This window comes from Macaca fascicularis, chromosome 17 (assembly GCF_037993035.2).
Source record: "Macaca fascicularis isolate 582-1 chromosome 17, T2T-MFA8v1.1".
Classification (NCBI taxonomy): domain Eukaryota; kingdom Metazoa; phylum Chordata; class Mammalia; order Primates; family Cercopithecidae; genus Macaca; species Macaca fascicularis.
This window is the reverse complement of record NC_088391.1, coordinates 65,516,264-65,528,730: the sequence shown is the minus strand read 5'-3', so window position 1 is coordinate 65,528,730 and position 12,467 is coordinate 65,516,264. Positions and strand designations below refer to the sequence as shown.

General features: G+C 38.8%; 1 protein-coding gene across 2 annotated transcripts in view; it reads left to right on the top strand.

The window, feature by feature from the left end:
* LOC102145599 (uncharacterized) overlaps positions 1-9,594 on the top strand; it is a 682,844-nt gene extending 673,250 nt beyond the window's left edge. For both annotated transcript variants that reach the window (XM_074021604.1, XM_074021603.1), the window contains 4 exons: positions 210-284; positions 6,786-7,004; positions 8,311-8,350; positions 8,707-9,594. The gene's annotated coding sequence lies outside the window, so the exon portion shown is untranslated. The remainder of the gene's footprint in view (positions 1-209; positions 285-6,785; positions 7,005-8,310; positions 8,351-8,706) is intronic.
* The last annotated feature ends 2,873 nt before the right edge of the window (positions 9,595-12,467 follow it).

Below are 12,467 nucleotides of genomic sequence, written 5' to 3'. Positions count from 1 at the left end.
CCTATTTCATCATTGTATAGATGAAGAAATGAGGCTCTAAGAAAAGTAGAATGACTTCTGAAATTTACTTAACTGGTAGAGCAAAGTAAGTCTTAGAATCCAAATATTCTGGTGCTGATTCCAAGGCTTTTTCTGCTGCAGAACCTAAATTATTTATTTATATTCATTAAATTTTAATTAACTTACTTATTTCATTTTTGTGTGTAAAGGGTTTTCTTTAAAAGTTCAGTTGGTGAAGGTCAAGGAAATCAGACTCCTTGAAGGTCAAGGAAATCAGACTCAAGGTAAGTATCAAATGTATGTCTATGTTTTCTAAGAAAGTCAAAGATTTACTTATAGGAATTTGCTGTAGTTTCTAAGTCCTGTTATTTCCATATACTATATTGCTAAGGGAGTAAAGAGGAAAGCAATAAGGAATAAGATAAAAGCCCCACATATGAAAAGAGGGGACAGGGGTAATGTTGTAAGAAAACCCACAGCCAAAGTCTAGGCTGCAACAGACACACATCCTGTCCTCAGGATAGGTTTCAGATCTGACTCCAGTTTCTGACTTTCCTATAGATATGCACTCAAATACAGGCCCGGTTGGGCTGAAGGCCACAGAGAGTGTCTAAGGTCTGTGCACCACCATGACCCTTCAGTTATGTGTTGTGTTAATTTAGTAGGGCTGCTCTTACAAAGTTCCACAAACCGGGGGGCTGAAACAACAGAAACGCACTGTCTCATAGTTCTGAGGCTAGAAGTCCAAGATCAAGATGTCAGCAAGGTTGGTTCCTTCTGAGGGCCATAAGCAACCTCTGTACTATGCCTGTCTCCTAGCTTTTGGTGGTTTTCTGGCAACCTTTAGCATTTCTTGGCTTGTAGACTCATCACCCTTGCATTAGTCAGCTCAAGCTGCCAGAACAAAATACTACAGACTGGGTGACTTAAACCCCAGAAACAAATTTCTCACAGATCTGGAGACTGAAAAGTCTCAAGATCAAGGTGTGCGTTGATTCCAGTTCTGGTGCGGGCTGTATTCTTCCTTGTGGATGACTGCCATCTCATTGTGTCCTCACATGGTAGTGGAATGGTTGTAGGGCAGGGAATGAGAGAGAGAGAGGGAGAAAGCGAGAGAGCCCTTTATATAGTGTCTCTTGTTTTCAGGACACAGATCCTTAAAAGAACAAAGGAGGTGTGAATACTGAGACATCACCTAAACTGTCAGATGTCCTGGTCCCAGTAGCTCCTGGTCCCAGGAGAGGGTCCCAGGAGATGCTATGGGTCAAAATTCAAATGTTAAAATTCTACCTTGCAGTTCTTCAGAATGTGATCTTACTTGGAAATGCAGTTGTTTGCAGATGTAATTAGTTAGGGATTAGGGCCCTACCCTTATGAACTCATATAACCTTCAATACTTCAGTGTAGGACCTATCTCCAAATACAGTCCCCTCAAAGGTTAAGACTTTAAGCATGAAAATTGTAGGGGTATACAATGCAACACATCACAACTCTGATCTCTGCCTTTGTGTTTACATGGCATTCTTCCAGTGCGAGTGTCTATGTCTGTGTCCAAATAGTCTCCTTTTTATAAGGACTCCAGTCTTATTGAATTATTGGTCCACTTTAATCTTAACTAATTACATCTGCAAACAACCCAATTTCCAAATAAGGTTACATTCTGAAGTACTGCAAGGTAGAATTTTAACATTTGAATTTTGACCCATAGCATGTATATACCCTCTCCTGCTACCAGGACATCCATCAATTTAGGTGGGGTTTCAGTATTCACTCCTCCATAACAGACCCTGAAACAAGACGTTGTGTGCATGAAGTTATTTGGGAAACACAAGAACTTGAGCAAGGAGTGGGGAAGAGGGCGTGATTAAGTCAGCCTCCACAATGGTCACTTGGAGAATCCCATTAGCCCCATGGGAAAAATACAGGGAACATTATCCCTCCAGGGAGGAAAAGGAACAGGGATATTTAAACACCGATTTCTTTGTCTGTTGGTGGCCAGTGGCTGTTGTGTCCTCCCTCTCTCTTTTTCTTTCTTAATTATTTGCTTTAGCCTTTTCCAACTCTCCCTGGGGAGAATTCATATTCATGAGCAAAGACACAAATCACCTTCATGCAGCACTTCTACTCCTGCTCCCTTTGAGTACTAATCTGGATTCCTACCAGTCTTCATTTGCCATATTCAGGACAATACTTAGAAACATTCATGTTAAACCAGATTCTCTCCGAAGTCTCACATCTGGCATCATAAAATCACCCGTAGGTGAGCGCTGTTCTGGATACTAAGCTATGTGTTCCCAACTTAGGATCTTACTCTGGGAACTTGCACAGAATCTCTCTACATTCTTTACCTGCCACTAAAACAGAAAAACAAGCATGACAGATATGAAAAGTATAGATAATTTGCTTATTTATAGCATTTAGCAATCTTAATTTATGTTTATGTCTTATCAGTGAACCCCTGCTAATAGAGATTCCATTTTTGCTTAAATTATTTTGGTCTTAGACTGTGGCTTTCCAGGTCATCTCTAAATGTCCTTTTGTTCCCAGAACATTTGGTCCATGAACATGACTGTAATAAAAGCAAAACAAAATAATCAATCCCAAACCCTCTATCAAGCTTTAAATAGACACAACAAAAAGCACAAAGACAAGAGTGAGAATTACTAGCTCCTCAAAAAATGTCATTCCCCAATTATTTCAACTTGTCATGGCAATAATAACAGGTAAGATTTACAAATGCCTGAAGCAGGAAGTGACAGGAGTGAGTGGAGAACTACGTCAACTGCTGCAAGTTTGAGGAAAATGAAAACAGAGAATTAGTCATTGGGTTTAGCAAAATGCAAGACATAGAGATCATTATAGGAGGTCTTTCAGTGAAGTGGTAGAAAGAAAAACTTGATCAAAGTAAATTGGGCAGAAAAGGGGAAGTGAGAAAGTAGAAATAATAAGTATGAACAGTTCTTTTAAGGAGTAGAACTGTCAGGGGAGCAGAGAAAGTAAACTATTTGGAGAGGGGTATGAAGTCAAGGTCGAAAGCATGTACATGTACAAACACACACACACACACATACACTTTTAAGACAGACAATAACAAACCATGTTTTTAAGCCAATAGAAGTGATTCTAGTAGACAACTGATGATAGTACAGGACAGAGGAGGGGGTAACTGGGCATACATTATTAGGTTGGTGCAAAAGTAATTGTAGTTTTGCCTTTCCTTTCAATGGCAAAAACCAATTACTTTTGCACCCAATAATAGTCAAATAAAAAAGATTAGTGGACAGGGGTCCTTTGACAGAAAAGGAACCCCAAGGCAAGAAAAGGCAGATGGTGTATACAAATGAAGGTGGGTATATGGGAGTGATGGGAACAAGAGATTGTTGTCATCGGATTGCATCTATTTTATTAATAAATACAACTCATCCAGGGAGTGGGGGCAAAGGTGGGGAGTGAGAGAAAGAGAAGCGATTGGAGTTTTGAGATGAAAAGTTGTATTTGTTTCCTACCACCATAGCAAATTACCACAAATTGAGAGGCTAAAAGCAACTGAAATTTATTCTGTGACAATTCTAGAAGTCAGAAGTCCAAAATCAAGGTGTTGGAAGGGCCACGCCTCCTCTGAAGACTCTGTGAAAGAATCATCTCTTGTCTATCCCAGTCTTTGATAGCTCCTGGCATCCCTTGGTTTGTGGCAACGTAACTCTAATTTGTTTTCGTTTTCACACGGCAGTCTTCTTTCCTGGGCCTCTGTGTTTCCAATTTTCCTTTCCTATGTCTTATAAGGTCACCTGTCATTGGATATAGTGCATACCCTAAATCCGGGATCATTTCATTCTGAGATCCTTAATTATAACTGCAAAAAGACCCTGTTTTCCAAAAAGGTCAAATTCACAGGTACTGGGAGTTAGGACTTGGACGTATTTTGGAGGACACCATTCAGCCCACTACAAAAGTGTTATATCATAATCATCCAGAAGAATCAGGAAAGTTATATAACTAGGAAAGTGTAGAGAGACTATCTCTCAATGTCAAGGGTCCATATGAACTTTTGATAATAATTTGAAATAAGACCATTCTACATACTTTTGTGATTTTCCTTGGCAATATTCTGCTGCTTGAATGCCAACATGAACTAAGTGGGTAATTAATTTAACCAAAGTTGAAATTTTGTGAGGCATGCATAATAAATAGAATGACCAAAATTTTATGAACCCTGAATAGAAGTGGCTATGTAGTGTCGAACTATAGTGTAGTACATAAAAGGTGAGGACAAGAGAAGAGAGATGAATTGTCAAAGTGTCAATGGATTAGAGGTCATTATAAGGTTAAAAAGTAATTGAAATGGGGATGGGGGTGTTTGAATGAGAATGAGTAGAAAGTAATGGCTAGGGGATAGGATACTTAAAATTGAGATTTTGGAGATTAGGGTTTCTCAATTCTAGCTGCCCGTTAGAATAACCAGAGATTCTGAATTAATTGTCTGGGTAGGGCCCTGGAATTGGTATTATCCCAAGAATTACTCACGTACAATATATATGTCCATGGTCCTATGAACATGTATGAAGGTATTGTGGAGGAAATAAAAATCAGTGGAGGTGAAATAAGAGATCAGAATATTACAAAGGTCTCCCCAGGAGTAGGAGGAAATGTGAAAATCTCAGGGGATAGGGGATGATTCTTGGGAGGAAGACATGACGTAGGGACCTCAGGACAGTGGATAACTCTCTAGGATAGTTTTTCGTGGCAAGCAGGAGTACCACAAAGCCTGAAAGAGATGCTCAGGTCTAAGAAAATCATCCTTCATATCATTATTTGCTATTTTAAAATGGCACATATATTTAATAAAATGATCATTTTCTAGGGAATAACTTGACAAAAGAGCAGCTGGCTTATACCTTAGAATTAGGCCAGGAATTACCAAACAATTCAAGAGACTCTGACCTACCACCGCGTCTCCCAAGTTGCTTCTGTCAACCTGAAATAATCAAAAGGATTAGAATCTTAAAGTTTATTTGATTGAAAACCTGGGAATTGCCATCCAGGAGACACAGACTTCAGATAAATGAGGTCAGTGCCCCAAAGACAAAAGTTAAGTTCTTGCTTATACAGGCAGAAAACAAAGAAGTTTAGTAAGATTATAACATTTTATATGCAAGGCTGGTTTATGAGTTACAACAATTTAGTTAGTTTGTTTTCTTTTCTGTAGGGTTGGCTTTCATGTTTTCCACTGTAAAAGTGTATTTAACATTTCATCTTAAGATAATGTGATAGCCACGAGGTCTTTGTGTGAGAAAGGTAAGAGGGAAGTTAATCTATAATGAAGATCAACGGTGAAGAGGGAAGGAGGCTTCCCTGGTGCCCTTTAGTCATTTACAGCATTTTACAAAACAACATATGTAAGGAAGAAGGCTAATCTATAATCAGAGGAACACAGATTACAGGTGCTTAGGTTGCAGCTGCCTGCCATGTAACTCAGGCCTTGTAATCACATTCCTTTAAGGCTCAAAATAATTTATAATTCCAACAGCTTAGACTTTGAATTACTTATTTTCACACTTAAAACCTAAGACCACTGCCAACACCTCCCTCCGTCCTCCAGGAAGGGAGGACAGGGCTTATGCTGGATTGTTAATTATTATTGCCACTGTCTCACTCTGTGGCTGCCATTATCAAATGATCCCAAGAACCAACTCTTGGGCCTCTCCAACTATGTTGTCTTCTCTTCCTTAAACACTCCTTTATCTTTAAGAGATAGCCTGTGATGGCTTCAAAGATAGCCCCCAAGTTCTTATTCCCTTTCTTCTTGAAGTGGACTGGATTTAGTGATTTACTTCAATTAATTATCTAAAGATGGAAATAATGGAATAATACTTTCGAGATAGAATTATACAAAGATTTCAAGTGGGGCTCACACCGCCAATCTTATTTTGCCTGTCAGCTCTGCTTGTTTTTAGGTAGTCTTTTGCAGAATGCAAGAGTTTTTTGGCATTTATATGATATTGGAGCCGACATACCTATATTCTTTAATCCACATTAGCAAAGTGTCTATGTTCAGCAGGCTAAGTCACCAACTCTTCTCTGTCTCAGTGCTGCTTACTTTAATTATCTGTTTGTTATATATTAGTTTGTTTCCTCTAACAAGATCTCTTTACAGGTATGAATGTCTATCATAAGCTACTGAAGGTCAAACACCACACTGTACATTTTTCTTTTATGATTTGTTGTCCATATAGTCAAGATATCAGTTGAGAATGCATCTTCATGGGAGGACAAGGTATAGAAGCTATACCTTAAAATAGCTTTGCTTTGAATATTTTATATAGCATAAAATTGCATTCTATTAATTTTAAATACCTTTAGACAATAACCAGGCCAATTGTTTGTACAGAAAAAATACCCCCGAACCCAGTGTTTCTCTCCTTCTAAAGATGGCTAATTTTTCGTATCTCATCACAAGCATGCCTGAGTGGATGAAACAGAAGCATATGCATATATAATCATCATGTATTTCAGTTCCCCATTCTTGGTTGAATGAAATGAGGATTTAGTTCAGTTTTGGGCAGGTGGTCTTGAGAGCCCCCATTTATTATGAAGGTTTTCATTTGTAAAGACAGAAGCCATTGCCTAGTTTTTAAGTAAAACTGTCTGTTCAAAAGATATCACATTTTATCATTCACTAAACATCAATTGATCTGGAGCACTAATAAAATAATGTCTTATATTTACATGGTTCTTTATATTTACAAACATCTTTTCATATCCTTTCTTCTTTGACCTCCCAACAGATGTGGAGCTAAATATACAGCAGGCTCTTCTATTTCTGCTTTTCAAATGAGGAAACAGAATCGCAGTGAGGTTAAATGACTTGTCCAGATCCCACATCGAGTAAGTTATGGCACCAGAAATTGAACAAGGATTTCTGAGGCCATGACGTGACTGATTGATGTCCTCATGCATTAAATCACCAGAAGGAAAGACTATCATTTACACATGAGCAAACTCAGGTCTGATAGTTTTTGTTACATATGCTTAAACCTTCTTGGGAACAGTCCCCATGCTCTATATTATGTGAAAAGCACAGAAAGCCTCTTCTCCGGTATAACAATCTGTCTTTCATCACACTCATTTGTGTTTCACATGACTGAGTTTGCTGTTTAGGGAATTCCAAATGTAGAAAAATCAGATAAAACCCAGTGTCCCTGGTTTCAGTCTGTGTGATTATGAACACAATACTGTACTTACAGTAGGATGCCAGAGTGAATAGACGCTGTTGCCTTTGAAAGGATGAGCATTCGTTCTGACCTAATAACTACCTGACGCTGGGTACAATTATCTTTCTTCGAGTGGCACATTATTATTATTTGACACATTAATTGTTGTGTCATTTCTTTCTGAAAGGCATGTTGGGTGTCTCATACAAGCCAGAGGCTTCCTGAATTAGCCATGTCCGAGTGGTGCAGCACTAATTTACTTTTCCAAACTAAAATCAACCCCATCTCATCACCCGTTTTCAATTACCACAGGTGGACCTGAGCTGCCCTGTGACCTCAATGCTTTCTTCCTGTGCCTTGGCATATCTGATGAACATCAGCGAGGTCCCCCTTACTCACTACAGCTATGAAAGGCCCCTCCTCTGAGGCAAACCACAGAGAGAGAGACATGGCTTTGCAGAATGGAACATTCTTTATGACATAATTCCTGCCCAAGAAGCATTGCACAAGAGTATTAGCATGGTCTCCTTTCTCTTGTGTCCATTCTACCTTGGTTTCTTTCCACTCTTTTCTAGGAAGGGGTCTCTGTATGGAGGACTGTTTCCAAAGCACAAAGACTCTATGGTCTTAGCAAGGCCCAGACATTCAAGTCTGGATGATCTTCTTCCACTGCTGCAGCTGCTCTCTGACATCCTGCACAGGCTGATGGGCTGGCGACCCTGGGTGTGCCTCTGGGCCTGTCATCTGTCGTGTTGTTAGACCACTGATGAGCTGTCGCTGCTTGCCTTTAAAGTCTGCACTTCTCTCTTTTCCAACTTTGGCTGCCACTAGACAATGAAAATCAAGCAGCCACACAGCCCTTTATCCCCTTCCAGATCCAACTGGTTGAATCAGTCTTGGAGCAGAAAACAGAACCTTCCCATTGTCTTCCCAAACACGTGGGGTGTGCCTGTCCCATGGCAAATTACTGTTAAAAAAAAATCAGAATTAGAATGCATTTGATACTGCACACTTTGCTGCTAGTGAATGCCATGTCACCCTGAAGACTCATCTCCCCTTTTGGTTTTAATTGGGTCCTTTTCTGTCGCTTTCTTTTCAGCTTGCACCTGTCCCTGACATATACTGCTGCTGACTACCAAGTGAGTTGTTCAGTGAGCTAGAGGTATGATAAATTAAATATGATATGTATCACTGAATCTGTCTTTGGCTGCTTCATCGTACATTATAATTTGGGAAGGGACTATTAAAATAAAATACTAAGGAATAAGCAGAAACAGCCCACTGTTAACATGTCCAATGGCAAGAGAAAATTACAGGTTTCATTGTATATGCGGCACCATCTGCCTCTTTCCGAGGCTGAGCCTTCGGCTTTCCCAGGGGAAATAGCTGTGGATAAGTTATTCAATTAGAACAGCATTATTGGCCAGCTACCTTGGAGAATTGAGTTGATGATGTTGCGATTATCCTCCTGTACATTCCTTCATGTCTCCGGCAGGCTGCAGTGCACGGCAACTTCCTTAAGTGTTTACTGAGCCCTACAGTAGAGGTGAACAATTGGAATGAAGAATATCAAGGATTCCTGAAAGAAAATCAATTTTGAATGAACTTTTCTTGCTTAGCCACAGCTCCAATATTCTGAGTCATACTGTATTTTTGTGGACTTCCATTGACTTAAGTGACAGAAATGGCAATCGGGGGGACAGTGAATTTCATGATATGCATTTAACCTATGGCACTGCACAAAATAATTACTCATGTACAATTGTAAGGTAAAAAAAAAAAAATACTCAGGTCTCCTCAACTGTGATATTAATCTTAGGGAATGGGGAAATCTCATAGGAGCATAATGCCATTTTAATGAAGACTTTAGCTGTTCTTCAAAAATATTTGTATCATAAAAAATAGTAATTATTTATGAGTCACTCTCTCAGGAGGTCAGATCCCTTCAAGGGTCATGCCATCAACCAAAAACTTCCTAAATGGGAGCTTTTGGGAGTGTTCATTGTTATCTCTAGGATCCTGTGGTTTGTAACTAGAAGACCCAACAATGTTCCTTTTGCCTCACAAAAATATTTATAATATTTTTACATTTTTAAAACTCATTGATGCTTAAAGAAAGTTAGACATAAAGAAAAATATTAAAATCTAAAACAATTTATTTTCACATTTCTCACAAATATGTATATACACATCCAAGTATGCTCTGGTATGTCAAATATTTTCAGGGTGCATATCCACACCCCAGGGGCAGTTCAAGCGATCTTCTATGACTGTTAATTGGGCAGGAAAGCCAACGTGCTCCTCTTCACTGGTTCAGATTCTGATGGCTTTGGAAGGTATCTGTCTGTATTTCTGTTTTCATAAATTGGAAGAATTACGTTTATATTCTTTGTCTTTGCGTGTGTGTGTGTGTGTGTGTGTGTGTGTGTGTGTGATGCCGATATTTTAAGATACTCATTTTTAAGGGCCTCTTATATATTAGGACATAAACCCTCTATTGCAAAAAATGTTTTCCCCAGCATGTCATTAACTTTCATTTAGTTGTTGATATTTCTGATATTCAAAAGTGTTATTTGCAAGTAATCAGATCTACTTTTTCACTTGTGTTGTTTTCACCACATTATGTGTAAAGTCTTCACTTGAGATAAGTTAAATATTTACTTACATTTTCTTGGCTTAAAAGTTGAAATGTATTTTCTTTTAACTAATGCATTAGATATGTATGCATGTATGTTTGTGTGTATTTAGCATAGAATGGTCTAAGATAAATGTATCTATGAGATCCAGTTATATTATCAAAAACACTAACATCTCAGTGTCTAAACACACATTTTTTTCCTTGCTCATGTAAAGTCTATGTGTGTCCTGAAAGCTTTTGGACAGATGCCCTCCACAGCAACAACAACAAGAACAAATTAAGAATTTGGACTGCACGTTTACCTGTTAAAAGCCTTTAAGCTCCGTTTTTCAGAGTACTTCCATTTTATGGCACCCCCATCTCAACCCAAAGCTCTGGGTTCACTGTGGAAGAGGAGGAGAATGTGGGAAATGAGTCCATCAGCTCTCATGTACTTTGGGCCGGAAAATAATGCATTGCCTCCTGATAGACACAGTCAGGCTATGGGACCCGTCATCTAGCCCCAGCCTACTGACTAGAGGAGTGAAAAAGGAGAACTGGAAATATTGCTAAGGACTGGTAGTATCTGCCACAATTTACCCTTTTGTTTCTCCAGATATTCAGTGCAGTCTCCCTGTGGTATAGATATGTATGACAATTATACCTACCTCCCATCTAAGAGAGAAAACCCCACGGTCTTCCTCAGTTATGGCACTGAGCTCAAAGTCCAGAATCCAGAATCTCTGAGTGATACAATTGTCCCTCCGTATCCATGGGGGTTTGGTTCCAGGACCCCCATAGATATCCAATCCACAGATGCTCAAATCACTGATATAAAAGGGTGCAGTATCTGCACACAACTTATACATATCCTTCCATATATTTTAAATCATTTTTATATTACTTACAACACCTAATACAATGTAAATACTATGTAAATAGTTAATGCTATATTGTTTTGTTTATATTAGTTTTTATTGTTATATTGTTTTTATTGAGTTTTTAAAAAATATTTTCTATCCACAGTTGGTCGAATCCTTGGATACAAAATCCTTGCATACTGTACTCTCTATGTCAAGTCTACAGGTAGCTCCCATAGCTTTGGAAACCTAGCAACTAAAATGACAAGTTATCTGGCACTTACACATGTCATAATTGAAAAAGGAAACAGGAGTCCCTGTTCCTGAAAAATTCTGAATTCCTTCCAGGCAGACGTTTTTTGAGTACCCTACCTTCATGAGGCCCAGACTCTGCTCTCCTGGAGGATCCAGCTTGGTTCTTGGTCTCTGTGTCTTCTGTCTCCACCCTCAGGGAGATATTTTTCCTTTCCTTTCTCCCTTCTTGGGCTCATATAAAATGGATCCTAGAGAATATGAAGTTTTCTTAGCCTACTTCCTACTCAGGGCCTGAGAGGTGTTTTAGCACGCCGCCCAGGGCCGCTCTGAATGCAGCCTAACACCAATTTGTAACCTTTCTTAAAATATCACGAGTTTTTGTTGTTGTTGTTGTTGTTGTTTTTGGTTTTTGGCTTTGCTCATCAGCTATCACTAGTGTTAGTTAGTTTGACAATTCTTCTTCTTCCAGTGTGGCCCAGGGAAGCCAAAAGATTGGACACCCTTGTTTTAGAGTCTCAAACACTTTTAGTGCAGGCTCACAGTTTCTTAAGCAATACAACTCTCTTAAAACTTTGTTGGTTTTTCTAACCTATTGAATTCCAATTAATTCCATGTGCCAATCGCTACAGCTACGATTCTTTATCTAACACACTTCTCACTTCATCTGTATTTCTTTACACTCGTGTGCCTGTACCTCTCCCAGCTTGAAGACCCCGGTAGTTTTCTTGAGTCTATCTGGATTTGATGACAGAATGGAACCCTTAAGCTCTTTTACCTGAGCTATTTTTCCAATTGAAAAGATTACTGGGCCTCAGGCCCTTAGTTTGATCTTTCCCTAAGGCATTTTTATCTCATTAATTCCTTTTTATGAGTAAAAGTACAGTCTAAATCTATTATTTATTTTTGTTGCTGTTGCTTGTTTGTTTGTTTTTGTAAACAGCTCAATTTTAACGTCTTTTAACATTTTCTCTTTTACTATTTAGGATTGAAAGCAATTACTGGTTTAACTCATTCAAGACCCCAAATATCTGAACTATTTTTTTCATTCTTGCTGGCAAACAGATAATACTTTTCAGAACTGTTTTTCTTATAATTCCTTATCAAATACAACCCATAGTGACCAGCACAGATTAATATCTGCTTTGCGAGTTCTCATGCTAGAGACACACATTCATTGGGTACACATTCTGCCTCGCACATTATCGGAGGGAACAGTCTTACCAAATGAGTTCCCGCTGCAAAACCTGGAGCTCCATCTTTCTAGACACAGGCGTCTGCAACAGAGGAAAGAGCATGGACAATCATTCACTGGCTCCTAATTAATTTATCAGAGCCCGTTGATCAGAAAGGGACATGTAGTTCTGCAACATATAGTATATCCACAGAAAGGAGGAATATTGGAAATATGGGTAATATCTAGAAATCTCTATGCAAACAAAAGTTTAACTTGTGTTTTCTTCCAAAAGACAAATTTTCCCAATTTGTTAAATATCCCCCTTTACCCATTGGTCCCTTTAAAAATAA